The sequence below is a fragment of the Poecilia formosa genome, unplaced genomic scaffold, assembly GCF_000485575.1.
Source record: "Poecilia formosa unplaced genomic scaffold, Poecilia_formosa-5.1.2 Scaffold0, whole genome shotgun sequence".
Classification (NCBI taxonomy): domain Eukaryota; kingdom Metazoa; phylum Chordata; class Actinopteri; order Cyprinodontiformes; family Poeciliidae; genus Poecilia; species Poecilia formosa.
In genome coordinates this window covers 4,343,694-4,357,085 of record NW_006799939.1, presented here as the reverse complement: position 1 = coordinate 4,357,085, position 13,392 = coordinate 4,343,694, and the positions used below count along the sequence as shown (strand labels likewise).

At 44.9% G+C, this 13,392-nt stretch overlaps 1 protein-coding gene and 1 long non-coding RNA gene across 4 annotated transcripts in view; one reads left to right on the top strand and one right to left on the bottom strand.

Moving 5' to 3' along the window:
* Nucleotides 1–13,392, bottom strand: part of tshz1 (teashirt zinc finger homeobox 1) — a 61,614-nt gene that overhangs the window by 38,025 nt on the left and 10,197 nt on the right. The gene's annotated exons all lie outside the window — the stretch shown is intronic.
* Nucleotides 4,704–12,438, top strand: LOC107837224 (uncharacterized). Its single transcript, XR_001663236.1, has 2 exons — nt 4,704–10,940; nt 10,980–12,438. It is a non-coding gene; the product is annotated as an uncharacterized LOC107837224 (long non-coding RNA).

Below are 13,392 nucleotides of genomic sequence, written 5' to 3'. Positions count from 1 at the left end.
CCCCGCTGTGGACCCTTAACAAAATGTAATTACTCAGCACAACACCACTATTACATCGTAATTAAGCACACTTCGCAGAGAGCTGATAACAGTGACAGGAAGCAATTTATCAAAGCTTTTATTTTTTCGTTCCTTATCGGAATTTCTCAAAAAAAAAAAAAAGTTCAGAGAAGAGTTTGTTTCTGCTGCTGCAATATTTTTAAAAAAACGGGAAGAGGGGAAAAAATACTTTATTTGGGTGGAAATTGTTTTTCTATGGCAGTCAGCAGTAAGACTGCTTGTCAGCCCCAGTCCCAGAGGGCTGCTTTCTATCTGTTTCAGACTTGATTTTCTCAGACTTGGATTTCTTTTCTTTTTTTTTCCTTTTCAGATCCCATGACTTGCTGCTGTTTTTATGTGCTGCAAGGCAGGCAACAAAGCACATCTGGCTGCTTTAATGATATGATTTCCCATCATACTAAGCCACCTCCATTATGACCTCCCACAGAGACATGCTGGCTGCACTTAAGCATTAGGTATAGGTGTGTGTCTGTGAATGTGTGAGTGTCTGACGGTGTTTATGGTTCACAGTGCGCATGTGTGTTTTAAAGTGCGGCGAGGGGCAACAGACTGCGAGTGGTGGCGGGAGCGTGCCCCACCCCGCCGGGGGAAAGGATTTTAGTCAGAACACCCCGAAAAAGAATTGTAAAGAAATATAAAAAAAGAAAAAGACAAAATCTGGCGTTAAGATGTAACAGTGAAAACTAACGTGAATGGAGAAACCTCAAGATTAGCTGTTTTTCCCGTTTGATTATTTATCTATGCTGACTTTAGGTTAGAATACCAAAGCAAGCCTTAGAGTTAAGCACGGGCCGATTACCGACAAAATAAAATTTGTGAAAAATCACAAACATTTTTCAACGTGCCATCCTTCGAGGAGGAAGCGCAAGAGTTTTCTGCCCGTCTCTGTAGGTTTCCAGTTGTGTCATCCCCCATTTTTGGATGATGAATTGAAAAGTGCTCTGAGGTTTAAAAGCTTGGGACGGGTGAAGATAGCAACAAAACTGCATCTTTGACTCCCCCCCCTTTTTTTTTTTTGAATCTACAGGATCAGCTGCCTCACAGAAAACTGTGATAAAATGTCACATTATATGACATTTTATCTGCAACAATTGGGATTGGAAGGACTAAAGAACAATGCATCATTTAAGTATAATTACACATAAACAGGGTGATCTTTGTGGCAATAAAGGCCACACATTTGCTATAAATGCAGCCTTTGAGACAGATCTGAAAGCTGATCACCGTTCACCAAGGCAGTGTTCTTGAAAATGATTCCTTCGCTAGTAATGGCGCTGCATGCAACAGCCTTAATTTAGTGGTTTGCTAACAAGAAGAGCTCTGACAAACGTTAACTGAAGTGGCGTACGCCTGTTATCAACTAAAAGCGAGGTTCTAGAAAGTTAGCTTCGATTTTTCCATTACGCCATTCTTAAAGTTCAAAATCCTGCTAACGAGGTGTCAGCGTGGGGTTTTCCTCGAACTGGAGGAGCAGTAACCGGCAGGGTGACGCCCCTTCCCCATGGTCAGCTGGTCGAAAGGAGGCGACAACGGAACCAGATTTGGTGGAAAAGAATCTGTCGCTTGTCACTTATGCTAACATCCGACAAGACGCGAGCTACATATCTGTAAAGCAGCGGAATGCAGGCTTGTGGTCTTTAAACATCAAGGTAACAATGAGTGTATTATATTAGGACTTTAATAAGCACTATGTTATATTATTTATGCAGGTGTAAAAACAATTTGCTTCAAATAAAATCTCTGTGTAAGTGCTGTGATACTGTGATATTTTTACTCAAGGTTGACACACAGCCATGATCTCATTCTAGTCCATGGCTTGCAAAGGCACATGTGGTTACTTGAGGCATTAAAAAGGAGCAAGCTGAGCATGTTTGACCTCCGACCCCCCAGAATCCCAGATGTAAATTTAAACTATCGTTTTCAGAGGCCGGTGCAAGAGCAAAAAAAAAAAAAAAAAAAAAAAAGCTATTGACCAGGTCAGCTGAAGCCCACCTGCTAAGTACAGCGCCGCAAGCTCTCGCTGTGCCAAACACACACACACACACACACACTCACACTCACGAACTCAGAGGGTGTGTGGAACACACCGGAAGCGTACAAACCGAACAGGCAGCGGGGGGATCAATAGGTGGTCCCAGTTTTTTCAAGGCTTTTGATTGGAAATGGCTAAAAATATGCTAGACGAGAGAAAACCCTGACCGTTCCAGCTCTTTTTCCTGGTCCAATGAGGCAATGGCGGCGGTGGTTGGAGGCAGGAGGGGGGAGGGTGGGGATGAGAAGCGAAGGCTGGCCGTGCTAAAGAGGATGACTAAGTTGGTGTGGTCGCCGCTGCGCTCGTTTGAGTTATTCATTCCAGGAAAACTGACACCGGTCAGCACTGAGGCACACACACTCATGGTCCCGGCTGTTTCTGCTTCTTTCACAGACACACACACACGCACACGCACACGCACTTTTCCTCTCTTTTCTTTTTTTTGGCAAAGCTCAAACACCAACAGTTGACTCAGACACTGTGAAGCCTTTGAAATTGTAAGTCCCTCCAGATTCCTTTTCAGATTTTTGCAGGAAGTAGTTGGTCAAATAAAAAAAAAAAACTAAACAAAAACAGGTATTTAGAGCAATTAAATCAGAAAGGTGGTGTGTGTGTGTGTGTGTGTGTGTGTGTGTGTGTAGGGTGGGTGGGCATAAATCTCTACCTGCTGATTATTTTGAGGGGAGGACTATCACATAACAGCGTCGTCAACCGGGAGCACAAAGGTCACCGTGTAATCTGATCCGCCCCGAACATGCAAAATCATTAATCCCTGGGCACTGCGATTCTCCGGGTCGGAATAAACCGGAGGCCTTCAGTGAGCTGGCTGGAGAGAAGGAGCTCGTGTGTGTGTGTGTGTGTTCAGCTGAAGTACATGGAAACTGTTTTGATTTACAAGCAACACATGTGAAAAACGTAAAAAGCTCCCCCACAGGATGTCTAGAACGTTAAGAAAAAAAAACATAAAACACGACTCTCAGGACCGCTTCGGCGAGTTGATACACCAAGAGGCCTGAACCGTGTCATTGACAAATAACAATAATATCAATAAATATGGAAAACGTCCACGATGGCGACTTAGAGGAACATTTCGGCGGGGATTTTTTTTTTTGTGGAAATGGTCACGGCGTTTAAAGAAAGAAAAAAGCAAAATCGTATCTAACGTGCAAACAGAAAAAAGGGCTGGTACATGTCGGAGCAGGTCCAGGTTCTCTTATTACGACCTTATGGGGACGGTGGGAGTAAAAGACGGGTGGGGGGGCACGCCGAGGTCATTAATTGGCATTGTCTCCTGACGTGATTAGTCAGGTAGCAAAGTCCATTTGTCACCTGCACTGGTAAATTGAGTCGGTGCTGCACTAGGGGCTACGGGGACTGTATAATATCAACTTGATTACATCAAGGCAGCTGCGGACTTGACACCTTACTGAATTTGTCAGCATTAATCGTTAGGACCTGTCACAAATCCATCAGCTCCGCAGATAATTAGGGCTCTCTCTAATGAAGCCAACAGGAAGCAACCTTACATCCACCAACACCCACGCCCCCCCCACACACACACACACAGATCCCCCTACTTCCCTCCGTCTCAGCGGCACCACAAGCACCCCTTATCCACCCTTTCCAAGCTGAACACACACACACACACACACACACACACACTTCTCTGTCTTATAATTAACCAGCGTGTTTCAAAAGACGAAGCAGTGACTATCTGATCTGAGCCGATCCGAGAACCGCCTCGGATGAAAGGCAGAGCCACTCCTTTTTCCGTCCTCCGCTCGTCCCTCGTCTTCGCCGCCTCGAAAACAAAGTGGTTCGCCGGGGAAGGAGGGAAGAAGGAAGGGGAGGGAGGGAAGGACGGCCGCAAGGTGTCACGCTGAGCAGGAGGACGACACTTCCGGGATCGGAGGGTCACGGAAGTAACGGAACGCGTTCGGTAAAAACCCTGCGACAGGATCCGGCTCTGCCCCGGCGAAAACGAAAGGGCCCACATGTTCGTTTGTTTCGCCTCCCTTTAACTCCAAAGCGTTGAGACAGAGACCCTGAATATTTTGAAAAGTTTTGTAAAAAAAATATAGATTTCTTCAAAAAAAAAAAAAGTGATGCAAATTTCTTATTTGATATGTAGCAAAAAATTATATTCGAGTTGCAGAGAAAACGCAAAAAATATAGTGTAGTAAATGTATCTACTCATAAAAGTTTGAGCAACTTGACAGTAAAACGTTATAAAATCTTTTCTGTATGTAAATACCAACATAATATGANGGAATTGTTAAAACTACAGGCAGATTACAATTCTAAAACAGCGCAGAAAATCAACATCATTCACAACCTCTTCTGTTCGCTGGTTGGCCCGGTAGAAATTTTACCAGAGGAATCCACTTCAACGGGAAAAAGCCCAGACTGAGCTGTGAAGCGAGATTAGAACTGGGAGGAATAGCGTAGGAAGGCGATGGCCAGGCTACAATTATGCACTAATGTGCTTTGATCTGTCATAAAACACCAGCAAAATGCACCGAAACACTTTTTTTTTTGTTACAAATCTAACAAACGTTTAGGAATTTTAAGGGGTATAATTACTTTTGCAACCCACTGAAATTGCTTTTATGTTTAACGGCTTCAGAAAGATATTTAGTGCATCAGGTCGAGGTGTTTATGAGCGCTCGCTTAACCAAACGAAGATCCTCTTCCTGTCTCTTTTTCTCTGCCTCAAAGTTGAGCAGAGTTTGGCTCTAAGGTGCAGCCCAGCTCTGAACTCAGTGGGGGTAACCCTGCATACACACAGAGACACAGCTGCTGTGAAGACAGCAAACATTACAGGGCCCTTCTCTTTTTGTTTTTTTCAGCACCAGGCGAAGTGAGTGGGTGGGTGGTGATGTCGAGGGGGGTGAATGAGGAGGAGAGTGAACAGTGGGGGCGGGCTGAAGGAGTGGAGATGAGGGGAGGGAAGGAGGAAGGGAGGGTTGAGTGTTGGAATGAACTCTCTCAGGCTTTGTGGTGCACGTTTCCCAAGGCCCCCGCCTGGCCCCTTTGATAAATGACACATGTCATTCTGTCAGCTTGTGACACTGCAGCTGGGAGGCCCGGTGATATATGGCTCTGCTGAAAAAGGAAATCAACTTTTTTCCCCTTCTCCCTCTCCCTCTCTCCTTCGGATTCTGTCCCCCTTCTTTCTTCTCCCCTCCCTCCATTCCCTCGGCCCGGGCTGAGTGCACGGCCTTTTTATATATAAGGATTTAGGTTTCCTCTGGTCCACTGAGCCCCCCTCTACACACACACACACACACAGACACACACACACAAAACGACAGACGAGCTCGCACGTAGACAGGTTGCGGCTGGTTTGTTCCCTCTTGCATGCACGCACACACACAGTCGCCGTGACGCAGCCATTATGATCGCGTTCAAAGCCATAACCTGAGGAAAAGAGGGCAGCGCCACATAGGAGGTGGATCCAGGATTTATGGCAAAAAGCCGAGGAAGTAAACAAAGAGCACACTTTTTAATAGGCAAAAGGGAGGAGGGCGGAGGGAGTGTGGAGAGATTCCGGTTGGGCAGGATGGCTGGTGTCTCCCACTGGGTCATCTGTCATCCATGTGTCTGACTGGAATAGGGGAAGCACACACACACACAGAGCTCTGGAAATGTTGAGCGTACACGCCCACAGACACACACTCGCGCTCCCACAGGAACTGGGATGGACTGAGAAAAGTATGCCACACACACAGCTAAACGAGCAGATACGGGATATGTACGTGAGCGGATAAATATTCACACACTCGAGAGGAACTTTTCAGAGCAAAATGCCTCCACTATCAATCTTAGAGCGATGAAAGAGAGAGAGAGAGAGAGAGAGAGGGAGAGAGAAAAAGAAAGCAACACAAAGACACAGTGAGATTTTATTTCACAGGGGCAAATGAATCTAGCCAATGAGCTGCTCCCGTGAGGCCTGCCCTAACCCTCCCTTTCCTGGCAGATTAGCCTATCACGGCATCCTATTGACCTCTTCCACTCCGTGCACCGCCTACGCTACGGGTGAGCCAACATAAAGAAAATCTTTCCCTTTCTCTTTTTTTTTCTTCCTCCCTTCTTGCTTACACACTTTCTTACTCTCAATAATCACATCCTGATTCTTCTTCTTCCTCTTCTTCGCCTGCCCTCCCTTCATCTGTATCCCTTTCACTTTTCACCACTCCTCCCACCCTCTTGTTTCGCCCTCAACGGCTGACCTGTTATCAGCACACAGGAGCTTTAACGGTCAAAAGAAGAAAAGAAAAGGAAAAGAAAGAAGGAAAGAAAAGGAAACACGAAGGACGGATGGCATCCACCAAACCAACTGACCTAACATTTTGGAGATTAAATATTTCCGTCATTTTCTGCTCAAGGTGGTCAGGTGGGAGAGAGAGAGAGAGAGAGAGAGAGAGGGAAAAATAAAATCATGACAGTCCCATTGGCATAAAATTACAGCAATGAGGAGCAGGATTCATGCCATTCAGCAGCTTGCATACACAGGGTAATGAGTAAGAGTTCACCATGTGTTGCTATGGGGACCAGGGCTACTTTTACTGAAGGGGTGCAAAAGAGACAGAGACACAGAAAAGACAGGGAGGAGAGCACTAGGAAGGATACAGAACAGAGAGGCAGAAGAAGTTTGTGATCTGACAGAGGAGGAGTTACCAGTAGCTAGTAACATGGGGGTGTAGATGACGAAACGTGACAGAGAGAACAAAGTGTCTTTTAAAGAATCTGTAATCAGTGTACAATATTAGTCTTTTTTTACTAGCCTGTGTCATTTTTTTAGAGGTCCCAAATGCCAAAAAGATGAAAAATGTATGCGAAAACGCTCCGTTTTTGTGTTTTCCCAAACTGAATAAAGCGTTCAGGAATTCAAAACTGTATTTAGACAGTCACTTTAGTGTGGAATTTGCAAATTCAAGTTAAATGTCTCAGATACTGAACTAAAGATGATCATATGCAATCCAGACTCATTGAAAACTGGGAAACAACCTTTAGCTTGACAATAACTGGCAGCTAAGATGTAGATGCTAACTTTAGCATTGTCAGCGCATAACGATTAGCCACTCTATCCTCACCGTCCTTACAACTCGGTTATGACTTGTTTCTTAATTTTGCCAGCAATTCTTTTTTCTTCAGAATTCCCAAGGTTGCTCTGTTGCGTTGCCGCTCACGACGAGCAATGCAACGGGGCAACTCAAGAACTTCTTCTTGTCTTAAAACACTTACGCCGCAAGAACTGACCAAGAAATTTGGTGCTTGGTTGTGCTTGTTCTCGACACATCAGCTGGACAGAGCGCTTTTCTCCCTTGGCATCAGAGAACTGTTCTGTGATTGGTCAGAAATTTTCAAATGGGTTTGGTCACACACACACACAAAAAAAAGGAGTAATGTTTTTATTCTCACTTTACCTTGGAAAGGTTTTCCCAGGAGTTCTGTCCTTGAGTTTGTTGTGAAGTATAAAACGTCCTGCCACCAAAGATTTTTCTCAGTTTTTCCAGAGTATATACAGCCATTTACTTCAAAATAAAGAGTCCCAGATTTAAAGCATCCTTCATATCCTGCCATAGCATAACCTTACTTCACCATTCAAATCAAATTAAAAGTTTGTATTTCATTTGTTTTGAACTACAGATTACCAAATGTGATCCAAATTTACTGAAAACGATCAAACAGCCAATCATGTAAGAATCAGAAGAACTGGTCTAAAAACGATGATCATTTATTGCCTTTAGCAACATAGAGGAGCAACTCAAGAACTACTTCCTTTCTCACTTCAAAATAAGAGTAGTTAAATACAAAACATAACACGTGTCATAATAAAAGCCTAAACTTTCATGCAGATAACGACTTCACAAGACGGGTACTACTCAGACAAGAGACATTGGGGTACCACATGACACCTACGTTAGAACGCGTTTAAGGAAGAGCCACACTGTGGTACTTTCTGTGAAAATGAAGGAGAAAAACTACACTGATTTGTGGCATGAAAACTGTTGAGTTACCAGCACGCGGCATCAGAAACCTCCCAGCTGTGAAACACAGGCGTTATTTCTTAATTTTATATATATTTTTTTTTAGGATTGTCTGAACAGGAATTTCACCGGAATTCTGCGGCAGGGCAGAGAAACAACAAAAGAGAGCAAACAAGGACCAGCGTAGACCAGACTGTGGCCACCTGGGGGTCACGACCTGCCCACGACCTCGTCAGACGAGTGCGCCGGCTGGAGGGTGCATGCAGGAGAGGCAGGGAGGGACAGGGGACCGCTGGCGGTGGGGGTCTCTCTCTGCTGCAGGGTGGACACATTTATAAATGCCAGAGGGCCTTCACTGTGCTGTCACCAGCACTGGTGTAACAACTTTGTGTATGTGTGTGTTTGAGAGTGTCTGTGTATATGGCCTGGGATGAGTGTTGGGGGCGGCGGGGTCTGGGTGGGATGAACCGGCTCTGGTCGGAGCCCCCTCTCCCTCCCTCGTTAACAAGCTGCCTCTGTAACCCACAGGATATTGCTGTACACATGTAAACAACAAACAGAGAGCGAACCCGCAGCGCCGCCGCCGGAGGAGCATTCCTACCTCTGATGTCCTTCAAGCGCAAATAGTGAAGTCACTGTGGCCATTTTGTTTTTGTTTAGTCTTTCCCCCACAGCCCCCTCCCCCGCATTTTTGTTTTTTTTCGGTGTAAAAAAAGTTTGACTTGAGTGGTTTGATTTTGCTACGTTTAATCACAGCTGGAGCAGAGGAGGAAGGAGGAAATGAAGGAAGCGATATAACAGAAGGGGCAGTGTGTGGCAGGCTGGATCCGCTGTTTGTACGGGCCGATTTTTTTTTTCTTTTTTTTTTTTGGCGGAGAGTAGCCAAGGTCAGCTGATAAACACTACATTCACGAGCCAGGATTGCAGGCTGGTGGACATTCTGAAAGCCACCACACACCCCCCACACACACACCCACACACACACACAAATACCCCAAGCCCCATTCAGCCAGTCAGAACCCGGCATTCGCCTCAATTAATCACTGGAATTGTTACACCATGGTAATACAGAAAACAATCTCCATGATCACACGCACAAACAAAATTTCAAATTGCTATCATCCATCTCACCTGCCCCTGTTAAAAGCAGAGGAGTGGGTGGTGGTGGTGGTGGGGAGGCAGAGGGGGTGGATGATGGCTGAACCATTCGTTGGCCTCCCTCTCCTCCACCCGCTCTGTTTCTGTTCTCCAGACCCAGCCGGCGAGTTGATGGTGAAAAATTAACGGCAGGCGGCCAAACAAGTAAAGGCACCGGGGCGAAGGGAAGTGGGGTGAGGTGGGGTGAGTGGAGGAGGTGGCGGAGGGGGGGGATCAATGTGCGGCATCCGTGGCAGGAGCAGCTATGTAAAACACTCGCCTTAAGTCGGCTGCATCCGGTTAATATTTAATCCCTCCATCCATCTCCACAAAGAGCGTTTCCCTTTTTGCTTTAGCTGCCGTTTACTTTGATTACACAAAACGGTTCGGAGGGGGGTTGGCTGGGGTGGGGCGGGGGCAGATAAAAGAACACGGTGAGGTGATTTGCATGGGGATGGGGGAAAAAAAAAATATTCTCAGGTTTGATAATCGCTCGGAGCAGCATAATGCTGGAGTGAGACTGAATGGAGGCAGGCCTGAGGAAGGAATGAAATAAAAAGAGGAGAAAAAGAGGTGGGGAGGGGAGAGAAGGTGAGAGAAAAGGCCGAGAGAGATGATAGTTTGGTCATGATGAAAACGACCATAGCTACAGGAAAAAATAGAGAGAGAGAGAAATCTCTCAGAGGGTTTTCCTTATTTAAAACAAGTGATATGCAAATAAAGCAGGAGAAGCAGGAAAAAGAAAACACACACACACACACACACACACACACACACACACACAAAACAGTGATATTATCTTTCCTGGTTATTTTTTTTGGCAAATGATTTCTAGGGAGGAAAAAAAAAATCCAAAAGTCTAACTCCCAAGTGAACATGCAAATCCATCTGTGTGTTCCTGGGGAGCTTTTTTTTTTTTTTTTTTTTTAAACTCGCTCACTCTCGTGTTGCTTTTTAAGCGTTGCTGTTTTTGCTTCCTCCTTCAGCCGATTGAAGCCTTCCCCGTGTTTACTCTGCGGCAGCACTGAAAACTGCATTCATTACAGAGTCTGAGCAATAACTACAGAGTCAACGGCATGACACATCACCATAGAATCAGTAAACATGATGGTGAATTCCATACTGTATGTAGAAAATATAGGCTCTCCCTCTGTATTCCTCATGCCTGCAGGAATCAATGTCCCGCTGACTTACCCATTTCCGTTAAAGCTTTCCAATCAAAGAAAAAAAGTTCAACTGCATACTAAAGACCCTCATAAACCGAGACAAGTGGGTAGGCAGATGCCAAATAAATTAGCGTTTCACTTTCTTGCAGTAAAACCGTGAGACGGTCGAGTAGAGATTCACCGATTACTCGACCAGACGTCAGAGTAAGAAAGATTTCCCGTTTGATTGACGCTCAACAGATCAAATGCGGAAAAACCTACCGTAAACCAAACCTACCATAAACCACTGCACGTACTTTAACTCACTATCGGATTAAAAATATTTGCATCTTTCAAAGAACCTGTGGTGCATTTTCTCCTCTTTTAAGGGTTACAAAGTTAGACCATAATAGGTGTCGCAGAGAAAAGGCTTGATTGAAGCATCTTTGCTGTTGATACTCAAGCGCACATTTGTCAAAGTGAGCCATCAAGATGTGCAAAAAGTTTGCAAAAGCATGTCCATCAACTCGTTCGATGAAAGCCAGTGAACAGAGGGAGAACCAACAACTCAAAGTACCGTCTGCAGTAAGTCTGCAGACGGTACTTTGCAAGGCAAGTGCAGCACATATCATGCACGAAATGGATCCAAACACTCATACAAACACAACCAGAGATGAAATGAGGCTTGTTAACCTGCCAGATCTGAGAGCTGGACGATTTATATTCAAAATAGCTGGTGTAAGGCAAGGTACTGCTTCTTGAGGCACCATTTCTGTCTATTTGGGTTGCAAAGCAAGAAGCATTTAGGAAGCAGTAATACCAGCACGCTGGTCGTCAACAGATGTACAATAATCGTGATCCTGGGTGCTACCATTGATCAAGAGATGGGGAAACGGAGGATCTGACTGTTATTTCTCTCACAAGTCGACAGCTGGACCTAGGAAGGGGGGTGGGGTGGCGTACTAGAGGGACGGAGGGACGTGTGAGTGAGTCCGGAGGGGCGCTCAGCGGGCCAGGCAGTAATTCTTAATTGACACCTGTCAGGATAATGGTGGCAGTCGCAGCTGTTGTGGGAGAATTTGTCCGTCGTCCCGTTCATCTGTCAGCTTAAATATCCTTCCTAAAAGCCTCACCCCAGCACTCCTCTTTCCCACTCAAAAACAAAAACACCACAACACCAGCGACCAAGATCGTCATTTAGCCGGTACTCCCGAGCACCTTGACATCAAGAAAACCCGATTTTACTCATCGCTTAGCGTTACCAAAACATTGCTTGGATAATCTGTTATTTGCAGGGAAAAGCAGCTTAAAACTCAAAAGACCGCCCAGCGGAAACCCCCTCTCCATCTCGCCTTGACTTCTGCCTGATGAGACGCAGGAGGGAACGGGAAGTTTTTTGCCGTAAACGAAATGCTCAAAAGTAAAGTTTCTCTTTGGTTCCAAGAGAAGAGAAAGGCGCATGAGAGGCGGGAAAGCGCGAAAGAAAGAGGAGAGGGAGCGCTACGAAACGGGAGACACGTGAAAGAGATGGAGAGGCAGAGATGTGAGGAGGATCCAGAGAAGAAGAAGAAGAAGAAGTGGGGGAAGGGAGGGGTACACTGGGGTTTGGGTGTCCCTGGATAGGGCTTTGGTTCTTCTGTAGAGGGCCTCGTCTCGTTTGTCTTGTTTGTTTATTTGTTAGCATCAAAGGGCTGCCTCTCACTCCCCCTGCTAACTGATGTAATGAGTGGGTAAGCTACATGTTTTTTTTTGTTGTTGTTTTTTTTTTTCTGGGGTTTTTTCAAGCGCCGAGGAACTCAAATACTTATTAGACAAAATATTCTGTAATTGCTCATCTTTTATTGATAGTAGTAACATGTTAAATTTGGCTCTGGCAAACTCTCTCGTAGCCTCTTGAGGAGGCACGGCGCTGATCAAGAAAGCAAATTTACCCACAGCTAATGTAATACTTTACTTAAGAAAATTTGAGATATCAATTTTTGAGCCTTAAATGTTGCATGACTAGTTCTCTCGAACATTTCCCCTCTTATCTTCCTCATGTCTCCAACTATGTGCCAGACGAGGAAGGAAAGAAAAAAAAAAAAAACATATCAACAGTTTTCTATTAATGAGCTCTTAAGTCTTACATCCCCGCTGTGGACCCTTAACAAAATGTAATTACTCAGCACAACACCACTATTACATCGTAATTAAGCACACTTCGCAGAGAGCTGATAACAGTGACAGGAAGCAATTTATCAAAGCTTTTATTTTTTCGTTCCTTATCGGAATTTCTCAAAAAAAAAAAAAAGTTCAGAGAAGAGTTTGTTTCTGCTGCTGCAATATTTTTAAAAAAACGGGAAGAGGGGAAAAAATACTTTATTTGGGTGGAAATTGTTTTTCTATGGCAGTCAGCAGTAAGACTGCTTGTCAGCCCCAGTCCCAGAGGGCTGCTTTCTATCTGTTTCAGACTTGATTTTCTCAGACTTGGATTTCTTTTCTTTTTTTTTCCTTTTCAGATCCCATGACTTGCTGCTGTTTTTATGTGCTGCAAGGCAGGCAACAAAGCACATCTGGCTGCTTTAATGATATGATTTCCCATCATACTAAGCCACCTCCATTATGACCTCCCACAGAGACATGCTGGCTGCACTTAAGCATTAGGTATAGGTGTGTGTCTGTGAATGTGTGAGTGTCTGACGGTGTTTATGGTTCACAGTGCGCATGTGTGTTTTAAAGTGCGGCGAGGGGCAACAGACTGCGAGTGGTGGCGGGAGCGTGCCCCACCCCGCCGGGGGAAAGGATTTTAGTCAGAACACCCCGAAAAAGAATTGTAAAGAAATATAAAAAAAGAAAAAGACAAAATCTGGCGTTAAGATGTAACAGTGAAAACTAACGTGAATGGAGAAACCTCAAGATTAGCTGTTTTTCCCGTTTGATTATTTATCTATGCTGACTTTAGGTTAGAATACCAAAGCAAGCCTTAGAGTTAAGCACGGGCCGATTACCGACAAAATAAAATTTGTGAAAAATCACAAACATTTTT